The following is an 18464-nucleotide window of genomic DNA, read 5'->3' as shown; positions in this document are numbered from 1 at the left end:
TAAATAATATTGATAGTCTATGTTAATTAGTCAAATGACTGACAGCCTTTTAAAATTATAAAATTTTAACTTCCAGTTAGTAACCATCTGATATATAAAAGTACATTCAACTGAAAATAAATCATACAACTTTCATTTCCTGGAAAAATGGATTAAGCATATTCATGAAGATAATGCATATTGGTTTCTTATACTCAGTTTATCAAGAAAATTAGTAACATGAACTCAACAGTTTCTAATTCTTTTTGAAACAAAGCAAACATTTAACAAATAATTCAACTTAATAAGGCATAACTCATTTTATTGTACTTCACTTTATTGCTCTCTTCCAGGATCTGCTTTTTTAAACAAATTGAATGTTTGCGGCACTTTGCTCAAGCAAATCTATTAGTGTTATTTTTCCAACAGCATTTACTTAATTTCTGTCTCTGTCACATTTTGATAATCCTTGCAATATTTCAAACCTTTTCATTATTATTTTATTTCATATAGTGGTCTGTGATAAGTAATATTTGATACCACCACATTCAGAAAACTTAGATCATGGCATCTCGTCCCATCACTTCATGGGAAATAGATGGAGAAACAGTGGAAACAGTGTCAGACTTTATTTGTTTGGGCTCCAAAATCACTGTGGATGCTGTTTGCAGCCATGAAATTAAAAGACAGTTACTCCTTGGAAGGAAAGTTATGACCAATCTAGATAGTATATTAGAAAGCAGAGACATTACTTTGCCAACAAAGGTCCGTCTAGTCAAGGCTATGATTTTTCCAGTGGTCATGTATGGATGTGAGAATTGGACTGTGAAGAAAGCTGAGCACCAAAGAATTGATTCTTTTTAACTGTGGTGCTGGAGAAGACTCTTGAGAGTCCCTTGGACTGCAAGGAGATCCAACCAGTTCATTCTAAAGGAGATCAGTCCTGGGTGTTCATTGGAAGAACTGATGCTAAAGCTGAGACTCCAATACTTTGGCCACCTCATGTGATGAGTTGATTCACTGAAAAGACTCTGATGCTGGGAGGGATTGGGGGCAGGAGGAGAAAGGGATGACAGAGAATGAGATGGCTGCATGGCATCACCGACTCAATGGACATGAGTTTGAGTGAACTCTGGGAGTTGGTGATGGACAGGGAGTCCTGGCATGCTGTGATTCATGGGGTCGCAAAGAGTCAGACATGACTGAGCGACTGAACTGAACTGAACTGTAACTGTTGGGGGCGCCATGAACCATGCCTTTATAAGACAACAAACTTAATTAATAAATGTGTGTATTCTGACTGCTCCATCAACCAACCATTCATTCCTCTCTCTCTTTCTGCTTGGGCCTCTGCATTCCCTGAGACACATTATCAAAAGTAGGCTAATAACCAACCATACAGTGACCTCTAGGATTTCAAGTGAAAGGAGGAATCACACATCTCAAAAAATCAAAAGCTCAAAAAGATTAAGTTTATTAAGGAAGGCATGTCAAAAGCCAAGACAGACAAAATCTAGGCTTCTTGTGACAAATGGTTGCTCAAGTTGTGAATGCAAAAGGAAAGTTCTTAAGAAAATTTAGAGTGTTACTCCAGTGAACAAACAAATGATTAAAAAAAAATTGAAACACCTTATTGCTGATATAGGGAAAGTTTCAGTGGTCTGAATAGAAGATCAAACCAGACACAACATCTCTGTAAGCCAAAGCATAGTCCACAGCAAGGCCCTAACTCCTTTCAACTATATGAAGGCAAAGAGAGGTTAGGAAAAAACCTGCAGAAGAAAAGTTAGAAGCTGGCATAGGCTGACTTATGAGGTTTAAAGAAAAAAGCCATCACCATTAACACCAAAGTGCAAGGTGAAACAGTATGAATTGGTGTAGAAATTGAAGCAAGTTATTCAGATCAAGCTAAAATAATGAATAATATTGGCTACACTAAAAAAAAAAAAAGATTTTCAATGTTGATAAAATAACCCTATGTTTGAAGAAGATGCCTTCTAGGACTTTCATGATGAGAGAGAAGCCAATGCCTGGCTTCACAGTTTTAAAGGGAAGACTAACTCTTTTGTTATGGACTAATATAACTGATGACTTGAAGCTGAAGCCAAAATTTCTGGGGTTCCTAAGGATGTTAGTAAATGTATTCTGCCTCTGCTCTAACAGTGAAACGACACAGCCTGGATGACAGCACATCTGTTTACAACATGATTTACTAAATATTTTAGGTCTACTATTGATATCTAAAGCTAAAAAAAAAGAAAAAATGATTTATTTCAAAAGATTACTGTTCATCACAAATGCACCTGGTCACTCAAGAGCTCTGATGGAGCTGTACAATAAGATTCATGTTGTTTTCATGCCTGCAAACACAACATCCATTCTGTGGCCTGTGGATCAAGGAGTAATTTTGACTTTCAAGTCTCATGACTTAAGAAATACATTTCATAAGGCTATAGCTGCCATAGATCATGACTCCTCTGATGGATCGGGCCAAAGTCATTTGAAAACCTTCTGAGGAGGCTTCACCATTCCAGATGCTATGAACATCACTGGCGACGCAAGGTAAGATGTCAAAATAGCAACATGAACAGAAGTTTGGAAAAAGCTGATTCCAGTTCTCATGAATGACTTTCAGGAGTTCAAGACTTCAGTAAAGGAAGTCATTACAGATGTGGTAGAAGCAGCAAGGCAAATAGAATCAGAAGTGGACCTTGAAGATGTGATTGGATCACTGCAATCTCACAATAAAACCTTAATGGATGAGGAGTTGCTTTTATGGATGAGCAAAGAAAGCGGTTTCTTGAGATAGGATCTACTCCCTGTGAAGACGCTATAAAGACTATTGAAATGACAACAAAAGATCTAGAATACTACATAAACTTATGTGATAAAGCAGCAATAGATTTTGAAAGAACTGACTTTAATTTTGAAAGAAGTTCTGAGGACAAAATGCTATAAAACTGCACGTTACAGAGAAATTGTTCACGAAAGGAATAACTGATTGAAGCATAGGAGACTTATTGTTGTTTTATTTTAAGAAACTGCCATAGTCTCCCCAACCTTCAGCGGCTACCACCCTGATCAGTCCGCAGCCATCATTACTGAGGCAAGACTCCTCCAACAAAAAGATTTTGATTCACTGAAGGCTCAATGATGATTAGCAATATTTAGCAATAAAACATTTTAAAATTAAGATTTGTACATTTTTTAGGCTTAATGTTATTTCACACTTAATAGGCTACAATATTATGTATTCATAACTTTTATAGGCAATGAGAAACTGAAAAATTAGTGTTACTTAGTTTATTGCAACATTAAATGTATATATTAGATTTATTGCAGTGTCATGCCTAACCCACAGTACTTCCAAGGTACGCCTATATATTGTAACCACTTATCTATATGTGATGGTAAGAATATAATTTTTAAGAATATGGATGAGCTGAGTCAGAAGACCTCTGTTTCAATTCTGGAACTCTCTGTGATATTGGGTAAATTATTTAACTTATTTAATACCCACTTTTCTCATCTTTAAAACAGCAATGATAACAGTACCTAACTCATATGTTTATTGAATTATGTAATATCATCCATGATGATCTTTTAAAAAAGTAAAAGTACTTAAAACATATTAGCTATTATCATTATCAGTACTATTACTTGGTAGAAGGAAAAACATATCTTTATGAATATACTTCTTGGTATTTTGTGCACTAATATGGGACTTGCTTAAGAGAAGAATTACAGGGTATGGCAGACCTCCCATATCAACCACAAGTAGATAAATAATCTCCTTTATATCCACTCCTGCAAAAATCACATAAACCCTGTAGCTTCCAAACCTGAGACTGAAAAAAATGTCTGGCTTGTCCCAGATTAAATTATAGGTGCCTGGAGTACTTAACTAACAAACATGTGTCTCATAAAACTATTGTCGTTCTTAACCACCTCTAACTTCCTCACTGTGAAACCTAATTTTCATACCCATATTTAGATGTTACTCTAATCCAGTGGTCAATCCACTCTGCAAAAAAGCAGATATCTGTGAGGAGACAACCCAGTTTCCTATACTTTAGTTCAGTTCAGTTCAGTTCAGTCGCTCAGTCGTGTCCGACTCTCCGCGACCCCATGAATCACAGCACGCCAGGCCTCCCTGTCCATCACCAACTCCCGGAGTACACTCAAACTCATGTCCACAGAGTCGGTGATGCCATCCAGCCATCTCATTCTCCGTCGTCCCCTTCTCCTCCCGCCCCCAACCTTTCCCAGCATCAGAGTCTTTTCCAGTGAGTCAACTCGTCTCATGAGGTGGCCAAAGTATTGGAGTTTCAGCTTTAGCATCAGTCCCTCCAATGAACATCCAGGATTGATCTCCTTTAGAATGGACTGGTTGGATCTCCTTGCAGTATAAGGGACTCTCAAGAGTATTCTCCAACACCACAGTTCAAAAGCATCGATTCTTCGGCGATCAGCTTTCTTCACAGTCCAACTCTCACATCCATACATGACCACGGGAAAAACCATTGCCTTGACTAGACGGACCTTGGTCGGCAAAGTAATGTCTCTGCTTTTTAATATACTATCAAGGTTGGTCATAACTTTCCTTCCAAGGAGCAAGCGTCTTTTAATTTCATGGCTGCAATCAGCATCTGCAGTGATTTTGGAGCCCAAAAAAACAAAGTCTGACACTGTTTCCACTGTTTTTCCATCTATTTCCCATGAAGTGATGGGACCAGATGCCATGATCTTTGTTTTCTGAATGTTGAGCTTCAAGCCAACCTTTTCACTCTCCTCTTTCACTTTCATCAAGAGGCTTTTGAGTTCCTCTTCACTTTCTGCCATAAGGGTAGTGTCATCTGCATATCTGAGGTTATTGATATTTCTCCCAGCAATCTTGATTCCAGCTTGTGCTTCTTCCAGCCCAGCGTTCCTCATGATGTACTCTGCATATAAGTTAAATAAGCAAGGTGACAATATACAACCTTGACGCACTCCTTTTCCTATTTGGAACCAGTCTGTTGTTCCATGACCGGTTCTAACTGTTGCTTCCTGACCTGCATACAGGTTTCTCAAGAGGCAGGTCAGGTGGTCTGGGATTCCCATCTCTTTCAGAATGTTCCACAGTTTATTGTGATCCACACAGTCAAAGGCTTTGGCATAGTCAATGAAGCAGAAATAGATGTTTTTCTGAAACTCTCTTGCTTTCTCCATGATCCAGCGGATGTTGGCAATTTGATCTCTGGTGCCTCTGCCTTTTCTAAAACCTGCTTGAACATCTGGGAGTTCACGGTTTACATACTGCTGAAGCCTGGCTTGGAGAATTTTGAGCATGACTTTACTAGCGTGTGAGATGAGTGCAATTGTGCGGTAGTTTGAGCATTCTTTGGCATTGCCTTTCTTTGGGATTGGAATGAAGACTGACCTCTTCCAGTCCTGTGGCCACTGCTGAGTTTTCCAAATCTGCTGGCATATTGAGTGCAGCACTTTCACAGCATCATCTTTCAAGACTTGAAATAGCTCAACTGGAATTCCATCACCACCACTATACTTTGAAACAGGTTAAAAGTGGTTTATGCTCCTAGATTTGTGCAGTGTCACGATTAAACTGAGCCGAAGCACAAACCCATTTCAAAGTGACTTACTCTCATTCAAATTAGTTTAAACTAGCTTAGACTATGAGTGTATTTTCTCATTCTATTTAAAAACTACTCCAATATAAACTATTTCAACAGTTAATATTGTTAAACATGAAAATTTTTTAATTAACTTATTTTAAAAGCTTCCACATCACATTGGCATATTTGCCTCTTCCAAAAACCCTGTCAAGAGACAGTACATACCCAACTGTTAGCTGTATTTTATAAATGAAAATCAAAGGATGGGAAGAGACTGAGGTACAGAGGAAACTAAACTCAAAGAGTTGGATTATAAGTAAAGAATTCCTGGTTTGGGACCACTAGGGGCACACGTGTGCATGCACACACACACACACACACGCACATCTGAAACAAGAGGATAATAAACACGTGGTAGGCAGGTAACAGCCTCTACCAATCAAAAGGTTAATTTTCAACCTGTTGCCAACTTCTGTCTTTACAGGAATCATGAAATCACTAAAACTTCGATAGACTTCTCCATTAACCTGAAGCCCAAGTCACAAGGTTCTCAAACCATTCCAAGTTTTTCCTCATATTTGCAGTGAAAATATTTTTACCATTTTACCTAAGATATTTATAAATATTGAGAGTAGAAATACAGACTACCTACAGTCTACAGGCTGAATCAATGTGAACAATGAGAAGTTTTTCCTTTGGGAACAGAGCATAGTGACCCTTCACGTCAAAGTCAGCTTTACAAAGACTCATTATTACATTGACCGTGTAGAAGAGCTGTTAATGAGCAAACAAACACACACAGCAACTCATACACACAGAGAAAGATACACACTGGAGCTTCCTTGACTCTTCCAGACTGATATCTATATAGATCAGTAATTCTGAAGTAGAAAATAATTTTTAATTTTAATAAGTAGGATTTAAAAAGATTTTAGGGTTATTCATTTAAAGGACACTCTTTAAGTCAGTTTTTAATTTTTTGCGTTATATGAATTTCACAAGACATTTTTTGTCTTGTTCAAATTTGATTCTTGGGATAAAGGTGTGTTTATTTTCAAAATGTTACAAAACAGAAAATGGAGGCATAGGGAAAGCATGCACAATTAAATGGATAAAATTAGTTAAAATCATTGCTTTAAGCAAGAGGAAGACTTTAGTTAATATGGATCAGACCCATCTTCAGTTATATCTTGCAAATACGGCATTTCTAACATTGAACTAATTCTAGGAGCAAAATAAAAACATTTTATCTTTCTCATTTAAGAAATGTTGGTCATGCTGCTAGGTATGGTACATAAACATTCTTTCTTCTTTACTTAAAATTTGTTGATAGAGAAACAATCTCCAAAATGCTGGCAAATAGCACTTTCATAGTTAAAGCAGTTATCTATATACTGTGGTATTAGAAGTGTTATCATACTGAAGATGTAAATTTGATTGTTATGCAAGTTGTTGCTGAGCGAGAATTTACATATGGAACTTTAATATTTTTCCCACATCACACATATAAGTTATCCAAATGATTTATAATTAAAGTTGAAGAAACATATTTAAACCAATCAGCCTTATTAAAACTCTGAGAAACTACTGATAAAATTGAATGGGCCTTTAATTTACGGCCAGTAAACCACCTTTCAGGATAACAAAACATACAGACAAGACGATTAATTAATGCAATAGTGAATAGCTGCCTTGGTTGTTTTAAGCATTGCTGGCTTGAAGGCAGAGATATGGGCTCGTGATTTCAGTTTCTTCAAGTTCTTAAATATAGTCACCTTTGAAAAGTTGTATTGAGAGTTATTATCTATATTTCACTGGGACATACAGAGAAAACAAAAACTCACTTTTAAGAACTTACAGGTTAACGTTTTAAGAATGTAACACTCTATTGTATATTATATAAAATTAGTCTCTAATTTTTGTAACTTGAAAATTTATTGGTTGTGCATAAGGATAGAAGTGCCTAATCTAAACACACCTACTCTAAATATGCTTACCATCATCCTGACCACACACAGACCCATATATAAGCCTATGAGCCTGAATGAGCTTTAGTGAGTTGGGGATGGGCAGCAAAGAATGATGAACCAAAAGTAGATTTCTATGAATAATAGGGTCCATTTTTATTTTTGTTGTTATGGAGGAGAATATACAGATGGAAACAATACCTGGAGTCTCTAAAAAGTCCAGTTATGTCCATTTAACATTTTATTAAATACTTATAATTTGTCTTCCACTGCACTAGACAATTAGAATTTAAGTTTGAAAAAATTTGAAGTATTTTGTCCCCTCAAAGAGCTCAGGGTTGAAATAAGTATAACATGAACAAAGTGGTTCTGGAAGGATAGTGACTGCTAACCACAAAAGCACACTACTATGGCAAAGCAAATAAGAATTTGTCCTTGTTAAACAGAGGGCAGACTTGCTGAAGGACTGACATATGATTCAGACCTTGCGCTGTGCAATAGTCAAGCAAGTAAAGAGACTGTATAAATGGAAAGGTTCACAAATGGCACGATGGTCATGAGGATAAAACTTTGACTCTTTGACTACAATTTTTCTCAGTAAAATTAGTGTTACACGCAATGTCATATTCTAGACTGGATCCTGGGACAGAAAAAGGACTAACGTGAAAAAATTTGTAAAATCAAATGGAATCTGGAAGTTAGGTCATGGTAATTTATTACTGAGTTTGTTTTAACTGTCTTTACGAGGGTCAATCACTTCCTTATAGTGCTAGCTTACTGCTGGCTGTCACAACACAGCAACAGCTTGCAATGGCTTCTACCTATTGTGTACCTTGTATCTGAAAGGGTGATGCCAAACACATTTTCCAATTTCAGTGGGTTCCATGGGAGCTAGGAAAGGAAATATTTAGACTTCAGAAAAGTAAGTTGATAGCAAATTCATTAAAACATATGGAGTTTATAAATTAAAAAAAAAAAACCTTGAAAAAGTTTTCACTACATTTGAAAAAGTCCTAAAAAACAAACAATGTACCAAGAAAAAGTTGTGAACCTAAAAGCAACTTTTCTAAGATGTTACTAATTAAAACAACTTCTTATAAATCATGCCAGAGGAAGATCTGAATTGTCTTTCTGGTTCCTGTATTTAAATACCGTCAGCAATTAAAGAAATACTGCCATCATACATAAAGCATTATGGAAATGGGCAGGCAAAAATAAAACATAATTTTCTCAATTTTGGATTATTGTTATGAATATATTTATATAAACCTTTAAATGTCAATATTCATATTGTATCTTAATTTTGAAGTTGTGATTTTGGTAATATATATCTTAAAATGATTCTTCTAAACAACTATGGTTTTTTCAGTAGTCATGTATGGATGTGAGAGTTGGACTATAAAGAAGGTTGAGTGCCGAAGAATTGATGCTTTTGAACTGTGGTGTTGGAGAAGGCTCTTGAGAGTCCCTTGGACTGCAAGGAGATCCAACCAGTCCATCCTAAAGGAGATCAGTCCTGGGTGTTCTTTGGAAGGACTGACGTTGAAGCTGAAACTCCAATACTTTGGCTACCTGATGCGAAGAGCTGACTCATTTGAAAAGATCATGATGCTGGGGAAGATTGAGGGCAGGAGGAGAAGGGGACGGCAGAGAATGAGATGGCTGGATGGCATCACCGACTCTGTGGACATGAGTTTGAGTGAACTCCGGGAGTCGGTGATGGACAGGGAGGCCTGGTGTGCTGCGGTCCATGGGGTCGCAAAGAGTTGGACACAGCTGAGCGACTGAACTGAACTGAAACTTTATAAACTGGAAGTCACAAAAATTCCTGGATTCATCTCTGCAGCAGAATCACTAAAAACGACTGATAGGAAAGTAAAACCATGGCATTTGTTAGAAAAACTCAAATGCCCATAATTACAAAATGTGCTTTATGAGGTATATTTTGCACACAAAGAGCAAAGGTGGTCTATGTCTGATTGAGAACAAAGTCTGTGTTATGTGAAGAAATGGCAGAGGAGTGTATTTCATGAGGCCTGTGTTCCTTATGTGAGAATGAGTGTTTTCAGAGATTTGACTGGGTGGGTACCAGTCCCTTAACCCTGATGCATCACATCCTAGAAACTTGAGGGCAGCTGAAGACAAGCTATTGAAGCTGCTTACAGAATGGTTCTCTAAAAACAAAAGGCTATGAAACAATAATGGTTGTTTACTCAGACTGACCTTGATTTCCTGTTTTCTCCAAGCCTGCAGCAACTATACACTATAAGACTCTCTCGCAGGTCACTTCCTGACCACATGTCTCAACTACAAAGATAGCTCCTTAAGAGGAACACTACGTCCTGGTTTTCAGACAGGAACACAGCCATTATGAAACAGCTTGTCACATATATGAGAGACATGGCTGGTGAAGAAGACCGGATGGTCGAGTGGCCAGCATGCAATCTCCGCAGCCAGACAGCCAAGTTTGCATGTGAGCTCCACCACCGCATATGCCAGGGCACTGAGCAAGTTTCTCCGTCCCTCTCTGACTAGATTTCTTCATCTGCACAGTGGGGGTAATGATGTAACCTGTCTCAAGTTGTGATGGGGTTAACTGAGTTAGTACTCACTCAGTACTTAGGATAATACCTGGAAGATAATATGAACTGTATTTTTATTTTAGTTAAAAACTCACTGATCAAGTTATTAACCAGTGGGAAGAAATAAAGAAACTTGGGAGTCAAGATCATTATTTTGAAAAATCTAAATTGCCTTTCTACAAAAAAGGACCTGATCTAAACTCTGTAAAAAACAAAAATGCCGGCATAAACTAGATAAGATTCAGGGCCATATATACAGGGATTTTTAAATCTGTCTCTCCATTCCGCTCCCCCACTCTACCCTTATTGTGGTAACCACTTTAATGTGTTTAATTAATATTTTGTTTTGCAAAATTGACATCACTGTTTTATGCGTATGTCTTTAATTTGCAAAGTGTTGCTGTATCAGATACCTCATTATATGTCTTACTTTTTTCCAGTGATCAGCATGCTATGGATATTTACCAAAGATGTTGCTGTTTCACTAAACCACTTCCTTCAAACATTGAGTAATACCCCATGGTGAGCATTCAGTCTATTTTATCTATTTTGCTCTTCAAGCGACAGACACACAGTTTGACTGGCAGACATTTGAAAAAACATGTGTTTATCCTTCATAAAAACTGTGGGAACATCTATACACTGCTAGGTAAGGGACAGATATATACATGATATACACATTTTGAAAAGTAATCTTTTACCAACTATACAGTTTAAGTAATAGCTCGTGTTCATGTACGTTTCTCACAAATGATTATTTTATGCTTTCTTTACACACATACTTTTGGATTTTTTTTTTTACTTTATTTCTAAAGAGTTTACTCATGTCACTTAACAAATTTTTCTACTAAAATTTCCCCTTTGGAAACAGGTTGTTGAATGTTTTGCATAATAATCCCCAACTTACTTTTTAGACGCTGAAAGATCTCTTCCCAGTCACTCATCTATTTCTTAACTTAGTCTGTAGTATCCTTGGTTAGGAAGCTATTGATTTTCTTAATTGTGAAATTTCTTAACTGTGAATTTTCAAATTCGCAAAGTTGCAATAAAACTCAAATTATCTCATATGCCATCCACGAATATGCATTGGTTGTTTACAATTTGCTTTTGCTAAATTATATATAAACCTACATGTATGAACATACGCACACATACTGCAAATACATATTTATATTTTTTTCTGAATAATTTGAGAGGAGGCTGCAGAAACTGTGCTCCTCTACTCTTAAATATTTCACTGTGTATGTCCTAAGGTCAAACAAGTGATCTTATATAACTACAGTAAAATTTTCAAAGTCAGAGAATAACATTGATTCAATATTTTCTAATCTACAATCCATTTTTAAACACTGTCAGTTATCCTGATAATATTCTTTAAATGTCTTACCACTCCCAATCTGGGATCACACACTGCATTTTGTTACCATGCCAAATGACAAAAATAATACAGTTAAGTCATTTGTTTGATGTCCTTTATTCAAGAGAAAACAACCCATGGTTGGGGAAGTGTGGTACCTCACAAGCAGTGGAGCACTGTTCCTGAGGGGGCGACCCACCCATCTAACTACATTATCTTCACTTTGCTTCTTTAATTCTTGGACAAGATTTTCAATTAAAACAGAAATCAATAGATTCTTGTATTCTAGCTTTACAGCTGTTTGTCTCTGGAATGTTTTTCTTTCCCTTTGAGTCCACAGTTTCAATTAGCTTAGCGGAGAAAACTTAAAACAAAAAACTCTTATCAAGGACTTCCCTGGCAGTCCAGTGGTTAAGACTTTGCCTTCCAATTCATAGGATGTGGGTTCGGACCCTGGTCAGGGAGCTAACATCCCACATGCCTCCCAGCCAAAACAACAACAACAAAAAATCCAAAGCATAAAACAGAAGCAATATTGCAACAATTCAAGAAATGCTTTTAAAAATTGGTCCACATCAGAAAAGAAAACACTATCTTAAAAAAAAAATAGTTCTTATCAGGTTCTGAGTATTAGCCTCCAATCTGGCAAACTTCTGACTATAGAACTACTTGGAAAAGCCTTTCCAATATTTTGTCAGGTTTCAGCTAGTACAAATAACAAATATACCTGGTGGTACTGAATAAACACATGGAGGAAAAAGGCATCCCCACTACCCACCAAAGATCCAGAGTCACTCCCAAAGACAGTAAAAGACAGACTCAGACAAGTCCCCCAGAACTGGCCACAGTTGGTAAGATCTTACCTACAAATGGAGTACAACCCACATTTCTGTCCAGCCATATTTTGGGGGCTCCAGACCTGATGCCTGAGTTGCCTGCATATGCAAGAACCCAACAACCTGTGTGCCCCAGGCAGGGAGAAAACCAAGCCAAGCTCTCAGAACACAGGAAGAAGACAAACACGAAGGAAACTGCTGTTCCTGGGAGAGAAAGAACCAACAAATGGGCATCCCCAAGTTGAATCCATAAGAGTATGAATTTGGAAAGGAAGAGACAGTGTGAAAAGTCACCTTTTCTAGGTTCTCCAGAGGTCTGGAAGAGCTGACTCTGGTAAGAACTCTCACCCTGCACAGGCTTCTGCCAATTTTCCCAGGATGCCATTGATAGGCTCTGTAATGACTGGTGCTTAAAGAACAAAGTGTAGCTCTCATATCTACCAAAATTTGACAGGTTTTCTATTAATTTTAATTTCGTCTTGGTTGCTTAAGGGAATAACTGGTAGCAGTTTACCACAGAAACCCAGGGATTCCCACCAACCCATAAACTTTCAAGGGCAAACTTTTATATATGTGTATATATATATATATACACACACACACACACTATTCTGGTTGATGACAAATAAAACAATTTCTGTGTCAAGGATTTGATGATGGACCCTAAAGAGGGTACAACAGGGAAGACTGTACCTTGCTCATTTCTTTGAAAATTGAAGAACATGTTTCTCTAGCTAAGTCTGGATTTCTCAGAGTCAAATTAATACCTGATAGGGATGTGCCACTGGGTTGGAGATTTTGTGATGTTCTACAGTGTATTTTGTTGCACAGAAATTTTCTTGAGGTTGGTGGTGATCTAGCATCCATCTACCCCATTCCATGACCAACTTATTCTAGCATGGGAGTCTTACAATTAGGTAGCAAGAGCTCTAGCAACTTTTAAGCAGAAGAGTCCTAACAGCTTTTAAACACAAAATCCATGCCTACCCATTTTATGAGATGTGGTTTACTCGATTTTCATTATCAAGATATCTCTTACTCTTTCCATGAGAATATTTATTTATAGAGGCAGATATCCTAATAATGGTCTTGAATAGTCTGACTTGTGTAACGTTAGATTCTGATGTGCCATTGGTCAAATCAGTTTGGACTTTTTGTCTTATTTCCGCATGTTTTGCAGTGGTTTATACTATGAATTTACCTCCAGGCTTTATGAGTCTCCTAAAGGCTGCCAGCTTGCTTTGTTAGATTGAGGGGTAGCCATCATTTTCCCTTGAAATTATCCTCCATAATTCAAACAGACTTCCCTTTACTGTATGCCTATGAACAGGTCTTGAGAACTGTAAACGTCACGAAAATCTGGAGTCTCTCCCTAATGTATACGCTGTGAAAATGTGGGATTTCAGTCACACACCCCAGTTCTCCACCCAGAAGGTTGGGGAAAAACACACTCTAAGGGCTCAGAATGCAAAATTATCAGAGCTCAATTTGAGAGAAACTTACCAGAGGTGCTGGAGAAGAGTCAAAGGGATTCTGTAGGTATCTTCACCAGCATCTACTGTCGCTGGAATCTTTACCAGCTGTCTTTGAACATCATTTCATCCCCCAAACTATCAAAAGACAAAAATATTACAATTAAGAGTGAGTTTGACGTCCTCCATTCAAGGGAAAGCAATCTATGGATGGGAGCAATAGCGAGCCTCACAGGTAGAGGAGCAGCGTTCCTGAGGAATTCGGGGCAAAAGTAGGTTTTACAGAGTCGTAGAAGCGGAAGCAGAAAGAGAATGGTTGACTAGTAAGCTGAAGATTTCCTTATAGAGCTAGCAGGTCCCATTTTCCAGGGGAAGGTAAGCTAACTGAAGCAGAGTTGGAGGATTATAATTGGTGTATGTTAGGAGGTATTGAAACATGCTTATTATCATATGTGAAACGAATCATCAGTCCAGGTTCGATGCATGATACAGGATGCTTGGGGCTGGTGCACTGGGATGACCCAGAGGGATGGGATGGGGAGGGAGGTGGGAGGGGGGTTCAGGATGGGGAACACGTGTACACCGGGATGGATTCATGTCAATGTATGCAAAACCAATACAATATTTTAAAGTAATTAGCCTCCAATTAAAATAAATACATTTATATTAAATAAATAACCCCCCCCCAAAAAAAAGGATTCCTTCACAGGTGTTTCCCATAATAGGCTGGCATAAAGTTTAGATTTGCCATATGACCTGGGCCACTGGGGCAGCCACAATTCTATGGGTCTGAATATATGAATTAACTGTATCTGTCGACAATTCTTTAACATAAAGTGTTTCCTAAACTTTTCTGTGTTTTGACTCGATAGTCTTGAAGAGTATGGGCTACTTGTTTTTGTAAAATGTTCTAATTTGGATTTGATTGCTATTTCTTCATGATTGGAGTTATGTTCTGTACTTTTACAGGAATAACACAGAAGTGACATTGTGCCCTCCTACTGCCTTGAATCAGGAGACATAATATTGTCCCAGTATCTTGATGCTAGCTTCATTCTCTTCTGAAAGGAGGTCTCAAGTCAAATCCTCCACTATAAATTTATCAGTTTCTTCATTACAACTGAAAACTAATTGGTGAAGAGATACTTTGATTTCACACTACCCTTTTCAGAGTCAATATTCTTCCCACCAGTTTTAGCATCATTGGATGATTCTCTTTGGCCGTACAATTCTTCTTTATTCAGTTCTGCTCAGTTCAGTTCAGTCACTCAGTCATGTCCGACTCTTTGCGACCCCATGAATCACAGCACGCCAGGTCTCCCTGTCCATCACCAACTCGCGGACTTCACTCAAATTCATGTCCATCGAATCAGCCATCTCATCCTCTGTCGTCCCCTTCTCCTCCTGCCCTCAGTCTTTCCCAGAATTATTAATCATTAAAAGGTAAAACAGCTTAGACTTCTTCCCTAGTTATTTATTCACTTTTATATCTGTATGGATGCATGGATTTTTATTTTATTCCATAGTCTATAATATATTGCTAATTTTATTTATTCTGATGCTCAGACTGTCCCAGATTTGGCCAGTGGAGGCCCCTTTGAGAAGCTTCCTCTGTCGCTTTGACATGTGCCTATTTAACCCTGTCTGTGCCCTGAAATTAGCCATTCCTCCTAGGAGCACTAGATTCTTATAGTTGAAAATAATATTGAGAAACTAGGATCTGTAAGCTAGGTGTACTCACTGTGACTGATAGATCATAGCATCTAGTCCTATCATATATATTAAACATATATGCATATATGTATATGAAAGTGAAGTCTCTCAGTCGTGTTCAACTCTCCGTGAACCCATGGACAGTAGTCTGCCAAGTTCCTTAGTCCATGGCATTTTCCAGGCAAGTGTACTGGAGTTGCCATTTCCTTCTTCAGGAGATCCTCCTGACCCAAGGATTGAACCCGGGTCTCCTGCATTGTAGGCAGACACTTTACCATTTGAGCCACCAGGGAAGTCCAATATATATATATATGTGTATATATATATATATATATATATATATATATGAATGAAAGCCAAGCTCCTCACTGTTTTGAAAGAATTTAAAATATAAAAATAAGAAAGAAATGGTAGAATCCTGCAATAATGGAACTAAACTACCGGTTTCAATAAAAACTCATTAAGTTATAGTTTAATGGGAAATACAAAAATAGATAAAGGTAACAAACATACTTAAGCACATATATATTCACATATATTTGTATCTATTTTTATATTTCTCCATTGATCCATCCAATAATAGTATTTTACAACGTGTTAAAACAAGTTCTTCCCTCTTTCCTTTAGAATGAATGGACTCTTTGCAGTTCTTATTCTCTCTGATTAAATCTTAGAGTAAGTTTATTGTGTTCCTCAAAAAAATTCAACAGGAATTTTGATTGGGATTGCTTGAGTTTGTTTGTAAGTATATGAAAGTATAATTCGATAAGTCCTGAGATAAGAAGTCCAAAGATCAGGATCTTAATACTGGCTACATAATTAGATAGATAAATCATCAAGGGCAGATTACATCCTAAATAAACTGTACTCTTCTGACCTATAAAATGAGTATAATAATATATGGTACAAAATACTGTCAAAATAAACAAATGAAAATTATTACTTATAAGTATATTTTTCTCCTCCTTTCAAATTATTTTCCAGTTATTTCCTATATATCACAAAAACAGCAAATCCCAATTAGCTGGAGCTAAATGGTTTTTCCCGTGGTCATGTATGGATGTGAGAGTTGGACTGTGAAGAAAGCTGATCGCCGAAGAATCGATGCTTTTGAACTGTGGTGTTGGAGAAGACTCTTGAGAGTCCCTTATACTGCAAGGAGATCCAACCAGTCCATTCTAAAGGAGATCAATCCTGGATGTTCTTTGGAGGGACTGATGCTAAAGCTGAAACTGCAATACTTTGGCCACCTCATGTGACGAGTTGACTCACTGGAAAAGACTCTGATGCTGGGAAAGGTTGGGGGCGGGAGGAGAAGGGGACGACGGAGAATGAGATGGCTGGATGGCATCACCGACTCTGTGGACATGAGTTTGAGTGTACTCCGGGAGTTGGTGATGGACAGGGAGGCCTGGCGTGCTGTGATTCATGGGGTCGTGGAGAGTCGGACACGACTGAGCGACTGAACTGAACTGAACTGAACTGAAATAAATCTAAATAAACACACTCATAGGATGATGACCTCATTTATTTAATGTTTTATTGATATGAACTGTGGCATCCAAATTATAGAGCAACTCTAATTCAGATCCTTATCCTTATATTTTAATTAAAAAAAAGTTTAGCATCTTTAAATTATAATATATAGTATAAAGCTATGCTTTATAAATCTAGAGAAAGCATGAATTATCTAACTGTATCACTATTTTAACAATTTTAGAAACTAAAATAATGGAGAAGTAACAGAAGAGACAAACAGACCTACTAAATTAAAAATAACAAATAGAATATGTACGTGCTTTTCAAGTGTTCCAAGCAATCATTTTCTAAAGTTCTCAGTGACTAAGAAATTTTGTCCTTCACATTGCTGGGTCATTTTTGTTATGGTGATGAATGCATTTAGTCCTCAAATTGAAAAAAAAAAATGTATCCTGCTTCTTTTTATAATAAGATTTATTTTTATTATGCAGTCCTTTGTTAATCTTAACTGGGAGATGGTTTTCTCCAAATATTATTGCATCCACATTTAGAAGGGCCTGCTTTACTGACTGATAATGTTTTCCAATCAACAAAGCCCTTGAAACTGTTCAGCTTGTTAGACATCTGCTATTGAAGAGTGCATCCATCTCTGAAAACAAGATGCAAGGAAACACAGTCCTCATTTTCTCCAGCAGTTAGTTGCTCAAAAGACTATAGCCATTTCAAGAGGTGCTAGATGTTCATGCATAAGGCTTGATCATGCTAACAATGAAGAAGTATAATGAGCATTTATGATTTGAAGAGTTTCAAAAGGATGCAAATCAGTATCCTATCTACAAGGATGAAAATATCCCATCAAGTTAAAGAGCAATTTTGTAGATTTTAAGCTTATCATGAGCATTAAAAGAAAAACAACCAGTGTTTGCTACCCTTGCTGAGAGTATATCGCATCAGTTAATTTCCCCAACGGGAGAGTACTTCATAAATATCAAGGACTCTTGTAACTCTTAACAGAGTACACAAGTAGGCCAGGGAATCATGAGAATAGTTGGGAAATGTTATCTGAGAAAACAGGGTATACATTTAACTGTCAAAGTCAAGAGCAAGGAGATGCCATTCATGTTATCTTGATTCATTTTCTAATGCTGAATAACTAACTACCGCAAACCTAGCTACTCAAAACAACTTCCAACAATTCTGATTCAGTTCTGCTGGTGAGAAGTCTGGGCAGACGTGTCTGGGCTCCCTGCTCAGGGAGTCCCAAGACCAATGTCAAGAGGTCAGCTGGGCATAGCCCTTATCTGGACACTCTGGGGAAGAATCCATTTCCAAGTTTACGCCCAACTGTGTCAGAATTCAGTTCCTTACAGCTGTAGGACTGAGGAGGAACAGAAGAGAAAGAAGTCACCAAATCTCTCCCTAATAAGACCGGATAAGGGAATAGCAGCAAAGTACATCACCCAA

This window comes from Moschus berezovskii, chromosome 8, assembly GCF_049115385.1.
Source record: "Moschus berezovskii isolate FMDL1 chromosome 8, NW_MosBer_1.0, whole genome shotgun sequence".
NCBI lineage: Eukaryota > Metazoa > Chordata > Mammalia > Artiodactyla > Moschidae > Moschus > Moschus berezovskii.
Note: the sequence above shows the minus strand (reverse complement) of the source record.